General features: G+C 38.3%; 1 pseudogene; it reads right to left on the bottom strand.

The window, feature by feature from the left end:
* Positions 1-10,488: 10,488 nt before the first annotated feature.
* LOC134484292 (solute carrier family 53 member 1-like) lies at positions 10,489-16,159 on the bottom strand (annotated as a pseudogene).
* Positions 16,160-17,967: the final 1,808 nt, after the last annotated feature.

Here is a 17,967-nt window from a genome sequence, read left to right as displayed (position 1 = left end):
TTTCCAAGAAAACACTTGGAGTTGTTTCAAATGTGATCTTGAATGAAATATGAATCTTTGAACAGAGATTGGCTGCTAGCTGAATTCTTTTGTCTCCAAAAATCAATGACAGCAAATAACTTATTTCAAATATGTTTCTTTTTTAATGTAACAAAAGAGGTCAAATAAATATTATCATGATTAATCTTTCTTTTTTTATTAACTTGAGTATTTCTTATATACATTTCGAGTGTTATTCCCTTTCCCGGTTTCCGGGCAAACATCCCCCTCCCCCCTCCCCTTCCTTATGGGTGTTCCCCTCCCAACCCTCCCCCCATTGCCGCCCTCCCCCCATAGACTAGTTCACTGGGGGTTCAGTCTTAGCAGGACCCAGGGCTTCCCCTTCCACTGGTGCTCTTACTAGGATATTCATTGCTACCTATGGGGTCAGAGTCCAGGGTCAGTCCATGTATAGTCTTTAGGTAGTGGCTTAGTCCCTGGAAGCTCTGGTTGCTTGGCATTGTTGTACTTTTGGGGTCTCGAGCCCCTTCAAGCTCTTCCAGTTCTTTCTCTGATTCCTTCAATAGGGGACCTATTCTCAGTTCAGTGGTTTGCTGCTGGCATTCGCCTCTATATTTGCTGTATTCTGGCTGTGTCTCTCAGGAGCGATCTACATCCGGCTCCTGTCGGTCTGCACTTCTTTGCTTCATCCATCTTGTCCAATTGGGTGGCTGTATATGTATGGGCCACATGTGGGGCAGACTCTAAATGGGTGTTCCTTCAGTCTCTGTTTTAATCTTTGCCTCTCCCTTCCCAGCCAAGGGTATTCTTTTTCCTCATTTAAAGGAGGAGTGAAGCATTCACATTTTGATCATCCGTCTTGAGTTTCGTTTGTTCTAGGGATCTAGGGTAATTCAAGCATTTGGGCTAATAGCCACTTATCGATGAGTGGATAAAATGTATGTCTTTCTGTGATTGGGTTAGCTCACTCAGGATGATATTTTCCACTTCCAACAATTTGCCTACGAATTTCATAAACTCGTTGTTTTTGATAGCTGAGTAATATTCCATTGTGTAGATGTACCACATTTTCTGTATCCATTCCTCTGTTGAAGGGCATCTGGGTTCTTTCCATTTTCTGGCTATTATAAATAAGGCTGTGATGAACATAGTGGAGCATGTGTCTCTTTTATATGTTGAGGCATCTTTTGGGTATATGCCCAAGAGAGGTATAGCTGGATCCTCAGGCAGTTCAATGTCCAATTTTCTGAGGAACCTCCAGACTGATTTCCAGAATGGTTTTACCAGTCTGCAATCCCACCAACAATGGAGGAGTGTTCCTCTTTCTCCACATCCTCGCCTGCATCTGCTGTCACCTGAGATTTATATCTTAGCCATTCTGACTGCAGTGAGGTGGAATCTCAGATTTGTTTGCATTTGAAATTTCCCGATGACTAAAGATGTTGAACATTTCTTTAGGTGTTTCTCAGCCATTCGGCATTCCTCAGCTGTGAATTCTTTGTTTAGATCTGAACCCCATTTTTTAATAGGGTTATTTGTTTCCCTGCGGTCTAACTTCTTGAGTTCTTTGTATATTTTGGATATAAGGCCTCTATCTGTTGTAGGATTGGTAAAGATCTTTTCCCAATCTGTTGGTTGCCGTTTTGTCCTAACCACAGTGTCCTTTGCCTTACAGAAGCTTTGCAGTTTTATGAGATCCCATTTGTCGATTCTTGATCTTAGAGCATAAGCCATTGGTGTTTTGTTCAGGAAATTTTTTCCAGTGCCCATGTGTTCCAGATGCTTCCCTAGTTTTTCTTCTATAAGTTTGAGTGTGTCTGGTTTGATGTGGAGGTCCTGGATCCACTTGGACTTAAGCTTTGTACAGGGTGATAAGCATGGATCGATCTGCATTCTTCTACATGTTGCCCTCCAGTTGAACCAGGACCATTTGCTGAAAATGCTATATTTTTTCCATTGCATGGTTTTGGCTCCTTTGTCAAAAATCAAGTGACCATAGGTGTGTGGGTTCATTTCTGGGTCTTCAATTCTATTCCATTGGTCTATCTGTCTGTCTCTGTACCAATACCATGCAGTTTTTATCACTATTGCTCTGTAATACTGCTTGAGTTCAGGGATAGTGATTCCCCCTGAAGTCCTTTTATTGTTGAGGATAGCTTTAGCTATCCTGGGTTTTTTGTTATTCCAGATGAATTTGCAAATTGTTCTGTCTAACTCTTTGAAGAATTGGATTGGTATTTTGATGGGGATTGCATTGAATCTGTAGATTGCTTTTGGTAAAATGGCCATTTTTTCTATATTAATCCTGCCAATCCATGAGCATGGGAGATCTTTCCATGTTCTGAGGTCTTCTTCAATTTCTTTCCTCAGTATTTTGAAGTTCTTATAGTACAGATCTTTTACTTGCTTGTTTAAAGTCACACCGAGGTACTTTATATTATTTGGGTCTATTATGAAGGGTGTCGTTTCCCTAATTTCTTTCTCGGCTTGTTTCTCTTTTGTATAGAGGAAGGCAACTGATTTATTTGAGTTAATTTTATACCCAGCCACTTTGCTGAAGTTGTTTATCAGCTTTAGTAGTTCTCTGGTGGAACTTTTGGGATCACTTAAATATACTATCATGTCATCTGCAAATAGTGATATTTTGACCTCTTCTTTTCCGATCTGTATCCCTTTGATCTCCTTTTGTTGTCTGATTGCTCTGGCTAGAACTTCAAGAACTATATTGAATAAGTAGGGAGAGAGTGGGCAGCCTTGTCTAGTCCCTGATTTTAGTGGGATTGCTTCAAGTTTCTCTCCATTTAGTTTAATGTTAGCAACTGGTTTGCTGTATATGGCTTTTACTATGTTTAGGTATGGGCCATGAATTCCTATTCTTTCCAGGACTTTTATCATGAAGGGGTGTTGAATTTTGTCAAATGCTTTCTCAGCATCTAATGAAATGATATTGTGGTTCTGTTCTTTCAGTTTGTTTATATAATGGATCACGTTGATGGTTTTCCGTATATTAAACCATTCCTGCATGCCTGGGATGAAGCCTACTTGATCATGGTGGATGATTGTTTTGATGTGCTCTTGAATTCGGTTTGCCAGAATTTTATTGAGTATTTTTGCGTCGATATTCATAAGAGAAATTGGTCTAAAGTTCTCTTTCTTTGTTGTGTCTTTGTGTGGTTTAGGTATAAGAGTAATTGTGGCTTCCAAGAAGGAATTCGGTAGGGCTCCATCTGTTTCAATTTTGTGGAATAGTTTGGATAATATTGGTATGAGGTCTTCTATGAAGGTTTGATAGAATTCTGCACTAAACCCGTCTGGACCTGGGCTCTTTTTGGTTGGGAGACCTTTAATGACTGCTTCTATTTCCTTAGGAGTTATGGGGTTGCTTAACTGGTTTTTCTGTTCCTGATTTAACTTCGATACCTGGTATCTGTCTAGGAAATTGTCCATTTCCTGAAGATTTTCAAATTTTGTTGAATATTGGTTTTTATAGTAAGATCTGATGATTTTTTGAATTTCCTCTGAATCTGTAGTTATGTCTCCCTTTTCATTTCTGATTTTGTTAATTTGGACGCACTCTCTGTGTCCTCTCGTTAGTCTGGCTAAGGGTTTATCTATCTTGTTGATTTTCTCAAAATCAACCAAAATTTTTGGTTCTATTGATTCTTTCTATGGTCCGTTTTGTTTCTACTTGGTTGATTTCAGCTCTGAGTTTGATTATTTCCTGACTTCTACTCCTCCTGGGTGTATTTGCTTCTTTTTGTTCTAGAGCTTTTAGGTGTGCTGTCAAGCTGCTGACATATGCTCTTTCCTGTTTCTTTCTGCAGGCACTCAGCGCTATGAGATTTCCTCTTAGCACAGCTTTCATTGTGTCCCATAAGTTTGGGTATGTTTTATCTTCATTTTCATTAAATTCTAAAAAAGTTTTTAATTTTTTTCTTTATTTCTTCCTTGACCAGGTTATCATTGAGTAGAGCATTGTTCAATTTCCACGTATATGTGGGCATTCTTCCCTTATTGTTATTGAATACCAGTTTTAGGCCGTGGTGGTCCGATAGCACGCATGGGATTATTTCTATCTTTCTGTACCTGTTGAGGCCCGTTTTTTGACCAATTATATGGTCAATTTTGGAGAAAGTACCATGAGGAGCTGAGAAGAAGGTATATCCTTTTGCTATAGAATAGACTGTTCTATAAATATCCGTTAAGTCCATTTGGCTCATGACTTCTCTTAGTCTGTCGACATCACTGTTTAATTTCTGTTTCCATGATCTGTCCATTGATGAGAGTGGGGTGTTGAAATCTCCCACTATTATTGTGTGAGATGCAATGTGTGTTTTGAGCTTTAGTAAGGTTTCTTTTACGTATGTAGGTGCCCTTGTATTTGGGGCATAGATATTTAGGATTGAGAGTTCATCTTGGTGGATTTTTCCTTTGATGAATATGAAGTGTCCTTCCTTATCTTTTTTGATGACTTTTAGTTGGAAATTGATTTTATTTGATATTAGAATGGCTACTCCAGCTTGCTTCTTCTGACCATTTTCTTGGAAAGTTGTTTTCCAGCCTTTCATTCTGAGGTAGTGTCTGTCTTTGTCTCTGAGGTGTGTTTCCTGTAGGCAGCAGAATGCAGGGTCCTCGTTGCGTATCCAGTTTGTTAATCTATGTCTTTTGATTGGGGAGTTGAGGCCATTTATATTGAGAGATATTAAGGAATTGTGATTATTATTTCCCTTTATATTCATATTTGGAATGAGGTTATGTTTGTGTGCTTTCATTCTCTTTGTTTTGTTGCCAAGACGATTAGTTTCTTGCTTCTTCTAGGGTATAGCTTGCCTCCTTATGTTGGGCTTTACCATTTATTATCCTTTGTAGTGCTGGATTTGTAGAAAGATATTGTGTAAATTTGGTTTTGTCATGGAATATCTTGGTTTCTTCATCAAAGTTAATTGAGAGTTTTGCTGGATACAGTAATCTGGGCTGGCATTTGTGTTCTCTTAGGGTCTGTATGACATCAGTCCAGGATCTTCTGGCCTTCATAGTTTCTGGCAAGAAGTCTGGTGTGATTCTCATAGGTCTCCCTTTATATGTTACTTGACCTTTTTCCCTTACTGCTTTTAATATTCTTTCTTTATTTTGTGCGTTTGGTGTTTTGACAATTATGTGACGGGAGGTATTTCTTTTCTGGTTCAATCTATTTGGAGTTCTGTAGGCTTCTTGTATGTCTATGGGTATCTCTTTTTTTAGGTTAGGGAAGTTTTCTTCTATGATTTTGTTGAATATATTTACTGGTTCTTTGAGCTGGGAGTCTTCACTCTCTTCTATACCTATTATCCTTAGGTTTGATCTTCTCATTGAGTCCTGGATTTCCTGTATGTTTTGGACCAGTAGCTTTTTCCGCTTTACATTATCTTTGACAGTTGAGTCAATGATTTCTATGGAATCTTCTGCTCCTGATATTCTCTCTTCCATCTCTTGTATTCTGTTGGTGAAGCTTGTATCTACAGCTCCTTGTCTCTTCTTTTGGTTTTCTATATCCTGGGTTGTTTCCATGTGTTCCTTCTTGACTGCTTCTATTTCCATTTTTAATTCCTTCAACTGTTTGATTGTGTTTTCCGGGAATTCTTTCAGGGATTTTTGAGATTCCTCTCTGTAGGCTTCTACTTGTTTATTAATGTTTTCCTGTGTTTCCCTAAGTGTGTTCATGTCTTTCTTGAAGTCCTCCAGCATCATGATCAAATATGATTTTGAAACTAGATCTTGCTTTTCTGGTGTGTTTGGATATTCCATGTTTGTTTTGGTGGGAGAATTGGGCTCCGATGATGGCATGTAGTCTTGGTTTCTGTTGCTTGGGTTTCTGTGCTTGCCTCTCGCCATCAGATTATCTCTAGTGTTACTTTGTTCTGCTATTTCTGACAGTGGCTAGACTGTCCTATAAGCCTGTGTGTCAGGAGTGCTGTAGACCTGTTTTCCTCTCTTTCAGTCAGTTACGGGGACAGTGTGTTCTGCTTTCGGGTGTGTAGTTTTTCCTCTCTACAGGTCTTCAGCTGTTCCTGTGGGCCTGTGTCTTGAGTTCACCAGGCAGCTTTCTTGCAGCAGTAAATTTGGTCTTACCTGTGGTCCCGAGGCTCAGGTTCGCTCGTGGGGTGCTGCCCAGGGGCTCTCTGCAGCGGCAGCAACCAGGAAGACCTGTGCCGCCCCTTCCGGGAGCTTCAGTGCACCAGGGTTCCACATGGTCTTTGGCTTTTTCCTCTGGCGTCCGAGATGTGTGCGCAGGGAGCAGTCTCTTCTGGTTTCCCAGGCTTGTCTGCCTCTCTGAAGGTTTAGCTCTCCCTCCCACGGGATTTGGGTGCAGAGAACTGTTTATCTGGTCTGTTTCTTCCAGGTTCCGGTGGTGTCTCAGGCAGGTGTCCTGCCGCTCCTGGGCCCTCATGATTAATCTTTCTAAATAGCTTACCTAAATCCTCACCTACAATGATTCTAGGTGCAGAGTTAATGCATAATCCTCCATCTTAACAAATCAGGCAGCAGAAAAAAAAAAAAAAAAAAAAAAACAAGCACTGTAACAATTTTCAAAGTTCACTTAGTACAGTGCTGTTACTATGGTAACCCAGGCAGACTACTTCTTTGAAAGAATCACATCAGAGTCTAAACAAGGTCATGTCATGGTCTGTTACTCTTTTTTCCTCACAAATGTTTCCTTTGCAACAGCCTCAATAGAACAGTATCTAGATAATTAGTAATTTTGACTAGATTCTATTGTCTCAGTAATTACTTTTAAAGACTTTGTTTTTTAGGACACTGTCCAATAAAGTAACCTAACTAGGGCTGGGGCGATGGCTCAACTGGTAGGACGTCTGCCTAGCAAACTGAAGCCCTGAGTTTGATATCCATCACCATATAAAACTGGTTATGTTGTTGTTGCACATTCCTCTAATCCCAGCACTTAAGAGGGAAATAGAAGGAAGGGAGTCGGAAGTTCAAAGTCATGCTTGCTACATAATGAATTTGAAGCTAATAAGACCTATGTGTGGCCTAGCCCTGTCTTTTTTAAATTTTATTTGAGACTTGCACATTTTGTTTTGTTTTGTGCTGTTCTGTTCTGTTTTTTGTTTTCTCCCTCGAGACAGGGCTTTTCTGCGTAACTCTGGCTATCCCGGAATTCTCTCTATAGACAAGGGTGGACTCAAACTCAAAGATCTACCTGCCTCTGTCGGGATTAAAGGGATGCACTGTTACCACCTGACATGAGACCCAATCTTAAAGAAAGAAATAAGGGAAGGTAGGAAGGAAGGGAGGAAGGAAGGAAGGAAGGAAGGAAGGAAGAAAAGAAGGAAGAAAATGAAACCTGAACACGATTCAACATCAAAATTTCGCCATGCCAAGTTCTTGACTTTTTGGTACAAAAATTATTTATGTATCCAATATGTAGCAATATTAAAATATATTTAAAACTTTAGGGATATGATAAACAAAATTAATAAATGGCCACACCATTTTTCTCTCCAGGGCATTCATGCAGCATGTACACCTATAAAGTCTATACCATGATTTCAGGACAATTCTTACAATGATTATGTGAAGTAAAAGATGTAGCAATGTGTAAGACAAACACAGCCATGACAAATGGGGTCAAGGGAAACAGGAGAAGGAAGCAGAATTACCTCTTACACTGCATGGTGGGGCAGAATGAGCCCCATTGCACAGTGACCACATGGCACATCACACTCAGACCCCTGAGAACGAGCCTGGTATCACAAAATAAAAATAAGGAGCCAGGCAGGGTTACTCACTTCTGTAATCACAGAACTTGAGTGGTTATGGCAGGAGGATCAGACCTTCACGGTCATTCTCACCTGCATGTCCTCTGAATGTCAACTTTTATTTGTGGCCTAGCAAGCTGTGTGAGAGTTTTGTGCTAAGGGTTTTACTGATCACTGCTTACACAAAATAGTATAATTGAAGCCTTTCAAAAATATGTGGTTTTAAACCTCCATAAATTTACCACTTTAACCATTCCTTAGTATATACAGTGAAACAAACCTCTATAATTTTAAATCAGATATAAGGAAACTTCTCTTAGTACCTTGTAATGAAAGAATAATGTAATCTGATATATTTTTTGTTTTTGAGAAAAGAATATAATATAATTGATGACAGATAAGTCATCAATGCATCAAATATATCAATATAAAACTGTACCAATTTAAACTATACTTGAATAGAAAATATATGTATTTACTAGTACAGGACTGCTTCATGTATAGGTAAATTATGTTGGCTCAAAGTCCTGTTCACATTCCCCAGCCCCCTGTGATACTGGGGACAAAGCATCCATTTCCTCATAGTCCAACTGTTCAAACACAGAGGTCAGAAAACAACCTGATGGAGGTAGTTCTTTTTCTCTACCATCGTGCTCAGGGACTGAACTCAGGCTGTCAAGTTTTGCTTCAGGTGCCTTTACTTGTGAAGCCATTTTTACTGGCTCATCCCAACCTTCTTTGTAATTCTTCTTACATCGTGTTAAGGACAGACCACAGAGTTCTATGAATTAGAGGTAAGCTCTATATTACTTATTTTGGGACAGGATTTTATTATGCGGCCAGGTTGGCCTGAACTCACTCTGTAAATAAGACAGGCTTGGACTTGTAATCCTCTTGTGTTGTTAAAGGTCTTTATGTAAACATAAGTTCCTCAAGGCTGAGTCTCAATAACGAGCTTCGTGATTGAAGATGGTGTGAAGAACCTAACCAGACTACCTTAGACTTTCCCTTTGAAAGTCACTCACTGTTCACTCCTTTATCTGAATGGGCCTGTGACTATCCAAATCTGTCAAATGTTTTCTCTGTGTGTGGGAAGCTTGGTATCAGTGTCTTCCCAGGCATTCTCCACCCTATTTTTTGTGACAAGGTCTCTGATTGAATCTGCAGCTCAATGATACCATAATAGGAGTGGCAAGTAAGTCACAGTGTCTATCTCCCCAGAGCTCGAGTTATAGGTGTTTGCTGCCTTTCACAGCCTTTACATGGGTGTTGGGGACCAAATTCACTACAGCCCTAAAATGTATGCTCAGCAGGGCACCATCCTTTACCAATCTGAAAGCTAAACATGTTATCAGACATCCTAGATTTATACAGAGTTCCACTTGTTTTGCTGTAGCCTGCTTATTGGCAGTGATCATCAATGTGATAAATGCACTTAATTATGTTTCTCTTTGTTTTGTATCAAATAAAATATTATGTGATCACCTCCGGTGGTTATAACCTGAGTCTGTGCTCCCAGGCTACTAGCACTTAGGTTTGCCTCAAGACTTAACTATTCCTTATTTCCTGAGGTAAGTGCTGTATTTTGTGTCAATAGTACCTTCCAGCAATTTTAACTTCCTAATAATTATATTACTAGTATAATCTACCCCAGCACTCATTTATATCTAAGACAGGAGGCAGATGTTTCTGATAATTTGGTAAAAGAAGCCATATCACATCTTTTTTTTCCAAATCAACTGTCAAATCTATAAATCAAGGTGCATACTGGTATTGAGTACTGGCATTCCTTAGCAAGAACTAAAATTATGGAATTGTGGATGTGTTTCCTTCACTGAGGTACTCAATTAAATTCTAACACTTAACAAGAATGGCTACATTTATCATTACTATTCTAGCACAGACCCTATGTCATACTGTGAAAGTTCAGGGACACCAATATCACGGAACTAACAGTGACCTCATCTGACATGGCATCAGATACATATTACAGCAACAGTAGTTTTGTACTTCTGAATATATCTCCCAATAGAGCCGCACAGAAAAGTTTACTGAGAACAATTTACGTGGGTATTTAAAAAGCTCTTTACTAATCTGCATTAGTCAAAGCTCTTTGCACTTTGTAAGGTATGGGCTGATACTCTCTACTCAGCAGACAAAGAAGGAATACATTTTAGTGCAAGGATGGAAAATCACTGAGAGTTCATGGGAAATGGTAAAAATTCAAACTGAGTGTCTGCATTTGGTTCTAAACTTAAAAGACTTTTTTTTTTTTCTATTCCCAACAGAAGATCAGTAGCAAGTCATAGCAGGATTCCATGGAAATGAGAAACTGAAGCGATCAGAGAACTCAATTTGCAGTTAAATGGGCTGTAAACAATCCTTACATGTTCATCAAAGAAAATACTTAAATATTAAATATTTGGTTGGAAGAGGGATTCTTGTGCACCTAACCATTTCTTAACCTCACTAATAAACAAGGAAATTTCAACCTCCCCAACCCCCCCAAGGAAAAACAATAAAAAATCCTCAAAAACTAACAGAAAAAAAAAAAACACTCTAAACCACTAAATTAAAACCCAACGCACCCATAGGTTAAAGACACTGAGCAACAGACAGGATTGAAACAGCATCACAATTTTAACCAATTGACTGAAAATCTTAGTGATAATAACTGTTAATTGAAATGAGATTAAAACTATATTCAAGGCTAAAGTGAGATGTCCAGGTACTGAAGCCTCAGCAGAACCAGCAGCAGCGACGGCAGAGTCCAGGGCAACAGAATGCAGTAGTAAGGGCTCAGATGGGAGAACTCAGCCTACCTTTGTGAGTGTTGTAAAGGGCTGGAAATGTCAGGGTGAAGAAAGTTGTAGAGTATTTGCCAGGCAGCATTTACTGGAAGAGGAAAGGCTCTTCTTTTGTCACGGTACCAGCACAGGCACTGGATGAAGCGAAGCCAAGCAGGAATGCACTGAACAGTGGCTTGCACTCTGTATGTATTTCTGTTGCAAAATTCTGGTTCTGTGAATATTTCAAAGAAGAACGAAAACAATATCGCAATTCAAATAAATTAACTGTTCATACCATTTATTCACACAGTACAACTACCCATCAGCATATCCATAAAACCCTATCCCGTGGGTTCACAGTCACTTTCTCCTATGCAGACACTACTTGCACAACCTCTTTAGTGGCTGAGAAAACGAGAGAAGCTGAGGTGACTACTGGGCAATTCTTTTTGTGATTTCTGAACATCCTAGAACCAACTCAAACAATTTTGTACTTTTTTCAAGTGTAATAAAAGTATAGGAAAAGAGTCTATGAATAAAAGGAAGAAAAACACATGCTTTGTTATATGACTTTAAACATAGGAAAATGGAGAAATACTACGGGTACTGAGACAGCTTTGTAAGTGGCAAGTTAATATAAACATACACCCAGAGCACACGCTCTATGGCCTCCTCATAATCATAGAACGCTTATGGCTCATTATTGTTTTTTATTGCTGCTCTGCAGTAGTTTTTGTTTTGGGGACAGGATTTCATTTATGCACCCCAGGACGACTGGCAATCCTATCGGTTCAGCCTCCTCAGTGCTGGGATTGCAGGTGAGTGGTGGCCTGCCATACCCAATTTATCATTATCTTTTGTGAGTACATGCTAGGTCTCTCTACACTTAGATCTTTGTAATTAATGCAAACTTCCTAACTAAATTAACTTGGTGTCACCTAAGCATGGGTAAAGAGCCAGAAGAAGGTCAAGACTTCTGAACTGACCAGGATGTTCTTTCTCAGGCATTCGACCTGATTCTAAGCAATCAGTACTTGGACCACTGGCTCCTACAATGGCATCCTGAGCATTTCTATGAGGACTAGCTGCTGGCACTCTAGCAATTGTGATACAGCTACCAACACATATGAACGTTGAGATATAACTGCAGAATTCTTTAAATGTAAGTTGTAAATGTTTTGGCAAGAGGTTGACTAAAATCCTAACACAACTTAAATGCCAAATAAATGATTTCAGATAAGGAGATTGCTAACAGGGTGCCAAGCACATTTAATTCTGTGTGTAATGCTATTGGATGAGTTTTCATCATGACATTAACTGTCGAAGTTATCATTCCCAACAGTTCTTTGTTTATGCTGGCATTCACTAGTGTGAATACAAAATCATACTGTATCTTGCGGATCATTTGGCAACAGGCCCTTATTCTCATCCCATTTAAGTTCAAATTGTAAAAGCAGATCATATATTCCAGGTCCATGTGAATCACTGACAGGCTGTTCAGCTGATCGGCCATCCAGAAATTGGCAAAGCGTACCTTATGAAAGGCAGCAGTAAATACTCAAAAATGAGAAAAAGAAAGGAAAAAATGAGAAAACATAGAATCAGTTCTCTACTGCAAGGCTGACCATTCAGAATGACTGCTGTTAAAAAGGAAACCAATAAATAACACACGTACACTAAGCCCAGACAACGAGGGTGTGTAAACCAGTAAAGTAGGAAGGAGTTGAATGCAAAATTGGAAGGTAAACAGTGGATGAGTGTGTGTTTGTTGTTGGGGAAAGCAGAAACCAAGTGGAGAGAGAATACGCTAGCCATAGTGGTTCGTTCCTGTAGGCCTTCACTTAAAAGGCTGAGGCAGCAGTGCAACAAGTTTGAGGCTAGCCTGTGCTATGGAGTAAGAAAAATAAGTGATGTAAGCACGAGAGGTAACCCGGTGTTGGACTACAAATCATTTGTTGGACAGGGTAAACTTGGCTGACTACAAAGCTCTTCTTTGCCTATAAAAGACAGGAAGGGACAGACAGTGGTGGCTCATGCCTTTAATTCCAAAAGAGGGAAGAAGAGGCATGCAGATCTCTGAATTGTTATCCAGCCTGGTCTACAATATGAGTTCTAGGACAGCTGCACAGAAAAACCCTGTCTCACAAAATCAGAGAGAGAAAAACTGGCAAGGAGTGTGATCATCTGAGGTCTGTTGCATTCTCTAACCTAAATGACACTCTTAGAGCATTGGGTTTCAAGCCCAGGATCTTATGCATATGAGGCATGCACTCTACCACTTGACTGCACCCACAGACTATATAATATTGATTTCACTAATGTAATGGTAATGACTGTGTTGGCCTTAACATTTCCACAAAAATCACCTCTGACCACTATTCTGAAAATAATGATAAATGTGTTGTTAAGCAACTAACTCATGCAATATATTCTCTTAGAGTTTATAAATGGGTATAGCTCAATTCTTATAACAATTCTCTTAAGGGGAGTAGGTTGAGACAGGCTGCACTATGTACCCCAGGCTGGCCTCTAACTTGAAATTCTCCTGCCTTTACTCAGTAAGGCCAGGATCATAGTGTGTAACAGCACGGTCAACTTTCTCATAGTATTTCCTAAGCTAGTCCTTTGTTATTCGCATTAACACAAATTCACCTTGACTGGTTTTCTTTAAACCTGTTATAATTATAAAAAAAATTCCTGTCATTGCAGAGGAGAAACAGATATTGTTTGCTGTGCAGTGGACCCAGTGGTACCTGCGTGGAGGAGAATGGATAGAGATAGCTTTTAACTTTATCCTCTTAGTCTCCCTTTACTTTATCATACAGAAGAAAATTTATAGATAATATTGCATTCCTCTGACACTATAGTAATTCTGAAAATGAGCTTAAATTCTTAGCTCTCTGGATGTATCCTTTTTTTATTTAGTAGACACATTCAACCAGGGAAACTATGGCAGGCCTGCCCTCAGATGTGGTTGGTTCTTTCTCTTTATTCTATAAACATTTCTCTTCAGAGAGATACATGACTATATAATATGAATCAATCTTGAATATCATCTATAACAGATAAGGTTTGAATTAGCTATGGAAACAATAATAACAAGTTTTGAGATACTGGTCTCTGGAGCCGATATATTTTGATTCCATGATCCTCAGCCTGTGCTGATAACCACTGAACACTCTCCAGGTCCCTTAAGTTCATGTCCATGCACACACAATTTTACACAAAAAATTGGTAAAACCTGATCTGTGCCCAGGCAGTCATTGCACATGCCTTTAGAGTCAGAGGCAGCAGATCTGGGTGAGTTCAAGATTAGCCTGTTCTGTAGATCCTGGTCTCAGACAAACAGGGCCACACTGAAATACGTGCCTTGAAAAATAACAACAGCAGCAGCAGCAGCAACAAAAATAAACAAAACAAAACAAATTGATCGCTAGTGATATAACTAAGGACTCTATTTTACAACTTTAGTTAGCTTACTAGAAGAATGAGGTAATGTTACTATTGGAAAGTCTGGGACTTTGTGCTATCTAATTGGATTCCTAGTTGGGGCAAAAAAATGATAGGATAGAGGACAAAAGACTTCCTTAGTATACATAGAATGCACTATATTTGACACATTAACTTTACAGAAATATAGTACTTAAATTTCTTAATTTTTTTTTGGGGGGGAAAAGAAGGTAGCATAAGTCAATTTTAAAGATTCCGATACAACTATGAATATAAATGTTGAGCAATCTTTATTTTTAAGACCAAGTATTTTTCAGTAAAAATAAAGGAGAAAAAAAGGGAAATAAGATATTTATTTTAGGACAAAAGTTTACAAACATTTTCAATAAATAAAACTATGGTGAAAACATTAAGTTAATACTCTGACACACATTTTAGGGAATAATTTTATAAATGGAGTTTGAGTAAATAGTCAAACTGATTTTAAATGACCTATACCCTATAACACTTCTGTTTTAGTAATGATATTACAAAAGCAACAAATCACTGCTTCAAAGAAGGCGTTTACTAGTTTGTTAATCCTTTTTATACCTCACTCCAGCCTATTCAACCAATCAGTCTAAATTTATCATCACACAGTTCAGACCTAGATACACATCCATTCAACAGGGATCATTCTACTCATCAGTGAAAATAATTATGCATGAAATGATGGCTTCCTACTCAAAAAAAAAAAAAAGGACTCACTGAGGCACTGCTCACAAAGTACGCATCTATACCATCCTGCTATTGCAACATCATCACAGTAAGCTTTCTGAATCTTCCAAAACCGTCATTTAGAAATAAGTTTATAGAAATGCTAGATCGGTGGCTCTATAGTTATGTACTGCTGATTTTGTGGAGGAAGGACCTTAGTTCCCATCACCCATGCTTGGTTCACCACTGTCTACAACTCAACCTTCAGGGATCAGACACACTCATTAGGCTTTCATGAATACCAACCACATATGTGGTAGCCATACACATACATATATGTTGGCACTCACATATATGATTTAGACAAAAATAAACACATCATAGGGATTTATAGTTATAGGAAATCTAAGAGAATACTGAGGTAAATGCAGTATAAAGTAGCCTTGGACTTCTGATCTTTCTACCTTCAAATTCTAAGTAAGGGATTACACAATAACACTCTACCTGACTCTCTTTTCTTTAGAAAGAAAAAAAAGTGCTATATTTTACCACACTGGTTAATTAATTATAATATATACAATCAATTCACTATCTGATTTCCATGTTATAAATGTTCAAGTATATCTGGTATCCAACAAATGCACTTACTCTTGAATCTGGGCACTATTCCCTTGTCCCAATGTGAATCCTCCCTCTAAGGCTGTGCAATCCAACAGTCCAGTGAAGCATTTGAGGAAGGCAATGGTAATGTACTATGCTCAAAATATTGTGCATGCCTTCTAGACTTACCAGAAGTTTAAACAACCAAAATCTGTATTTATAGTAGAAAGTTTTTGGGGGGGTTGATAAGAAAGAAGTGCATAAACCCATAAAGGGCAAGTGAATACACATATATTGGGATGATAATAATTGGAGCAAAGAAGCACGGCAGAAGACTCAGGAACCATAATATCACCAGGAATTCAGCAATCTGGAAGACAAAAGAGAGAAAGTTCCTCATTATCATTACACAGAATAGCCTTTAATAAACAAATATATAAAAAATGATGCACAGTTCAATAATCCTCTAGTGGGAGGTTGACTTGAGCACTGATCAGGTTATTCATGAACACCCTTGCATTCAGTCACTCAGAGTGGAGTACATTTATGGAGTCCCAGTAAGTCAGACGCTCTGTGAGAGTGGAGAACACTCAGGAGACTCCCAGTGAGCTGGCCATTCTTTTAGTGAGGACATGTTCACAAGACTCTGTGCTGTACTACCTCAAAGGGATGATGATGAGACAAATTGTTTCTTGAATTAAGTTAAAAGGTGAGGAAATGATTTACTCCAGCTTGTCTCCAACCATTTGTGTTGATGCTCAGTAGAAAAAGGAATTCAATCAGAAGATAGCTACCACAGTAGATTCTTATCAAGGACCACACAGTTCTATCTATTTCAAGTTTATAAACAACTGAAAGAAATATATTGATTAGTTATCTACCATGTTCCCTTTAAATATCTTTTCTCATAATTCTCTAAGTCACAGACCTAGGACAAAATATTTCTACAAAGACAATCTGTATATAGATAATCTTAATAGTCAACAAATATGCATCTAGGCATATTTCTTCTACCTCTTTATGCTGCGGAGTGCCATTAGATTAATTTCTATCAAACTTTTTTAATCATGTTATTCCATTGTTCTATATGGTTTTTTTTAAATTTTCATTCTTTTTCTAAAGTATAAAACAGCAGGTTTAAATGGCATTGAACAGTAAGACCAGACTTTGTTTTTGTTTGAGACATGCAGTCATGACAATCCTGCAGCATGCTCTGTAGACCAGACTGGCTTCAAACACAGGGATCATCTTTCCTCTGCCTTCTGTATCCTGGCATTAAATATGTGCCATGCCTAGTATAAGACTAGTTTAGTCAATGGGAGCTTTCTATATGATACAACCTCTTCTACTTTGCTGTCTCTGTCATTACACTAATTACATTTACTTCTACTGCACAGATTTGTTGTAAAATGAAAAGATACAAAACACAAGGCAAATGTCACATAATAATAGTTGACATCTATGGAATGTTTAAAACATTAAGAGTTTACTTTGTTCTTGGTACATTTACATGTAAAATAGTTTAAATCATTATAATAGCTTCATGAATTTAAATTATTATGCCTATGTTGATGGAGAAAACAAGAGCACAGAAAGGTTGAGGAATGTGCTCTGGATTATTGAGCTAAATGTAACATTTGGTTGGCCTGGCCTTGTATTTGAAGGTACCCATCTTCCTCTGCCTCCACACCTGGCTGCAACTTTTTTAACTGTGCACGAAGCTGGTGCTCTCAAGTACTATGTTGCTTATATGCCCATTCACACCACTCGGGAACACTATTGATCTCCACTTCCTACAATTCTGATATTCAAACACTTTAGCTCTTCAAATTAAAGCTCTTAAAGACATCTACTCTCCAAATTACTTTTCCCAAACCTATGCTACACTACTCCCACTGACAGTCCTAATGCATCTTACCTTTTAAAAAGTGGGTTTTTTTCCCAGCACCTACTGTGCTCTTTCATTTCATCTCAACCAAATTATACTTCCTTAATTTATATAATCATTTTTTTTAAAAAAATATTTAGTAACTTAAAAATAACAGGTCAGAAAAAGTGTTGCTTTGAAATCAAATATATAAATCAAATATCAAATCCTAGTAGGAGAAATTATTTGATTTAGAATTTCTGGTTCTCAGTTTCCTCTTGGTCAATAGAAATATCATCTGTTCTCATACTGGTCTAAAATAAAAATGCTTAAAATGATTAGTTATTAGGAAAATGCAACTTTAAAAACTAAGACAATACCTCACATCCACTTGGATGGACGTAAAAGCACCCTCATACATTACTGGTAGTAATGGAAAGTGGTATAACCTCTATAGAAGAAAATAAGTTGCTTTCCTATAAAGTAAAACATGCCCCAAGCCTGCACACATACTTGGGTTCCATTTCTCGCCCCAATAGGAGGGAAACAACTCACCTACGTCACCCGTACAGTGTTTTCTGATTAATACATGTGAGCCATAGCAAGCACATGCCCATAGGTCCTAATATCATAATATAAACAATGAAAAATTTTAAGTTTAGAAGACCCAAAGAGTCTATGAATGGACGAATGGATAAACAAAAAGTGATATGTGGAACGTAGTACGGATTGATGCCACAACGTAAATGAATATTGAGAACACACTAAGTGAAAATGCCACAAGACTTCAATCACATGGACTATCTAC

The sequence above is a fragment of the Rattus norvegicus genome, chromosome Y (genome assembly GCF_036323735.1).
Source record: "Rattus norvegicus strain BN/NHsdMcwi chromosome Y, GRCr8, whole genome shotgun sequence".
Lineage (NCBI taxonomy): Eukaryota > Metazoa > Chordata > Mammalia > Rodentia > Muridae > Rattus > Rattus norvegicus.
The sequence above is the reverse complement of the archived record's forward strand: the minus strand, read 5'-3'. Positions and strand labels throughout refer to the sequence as shown.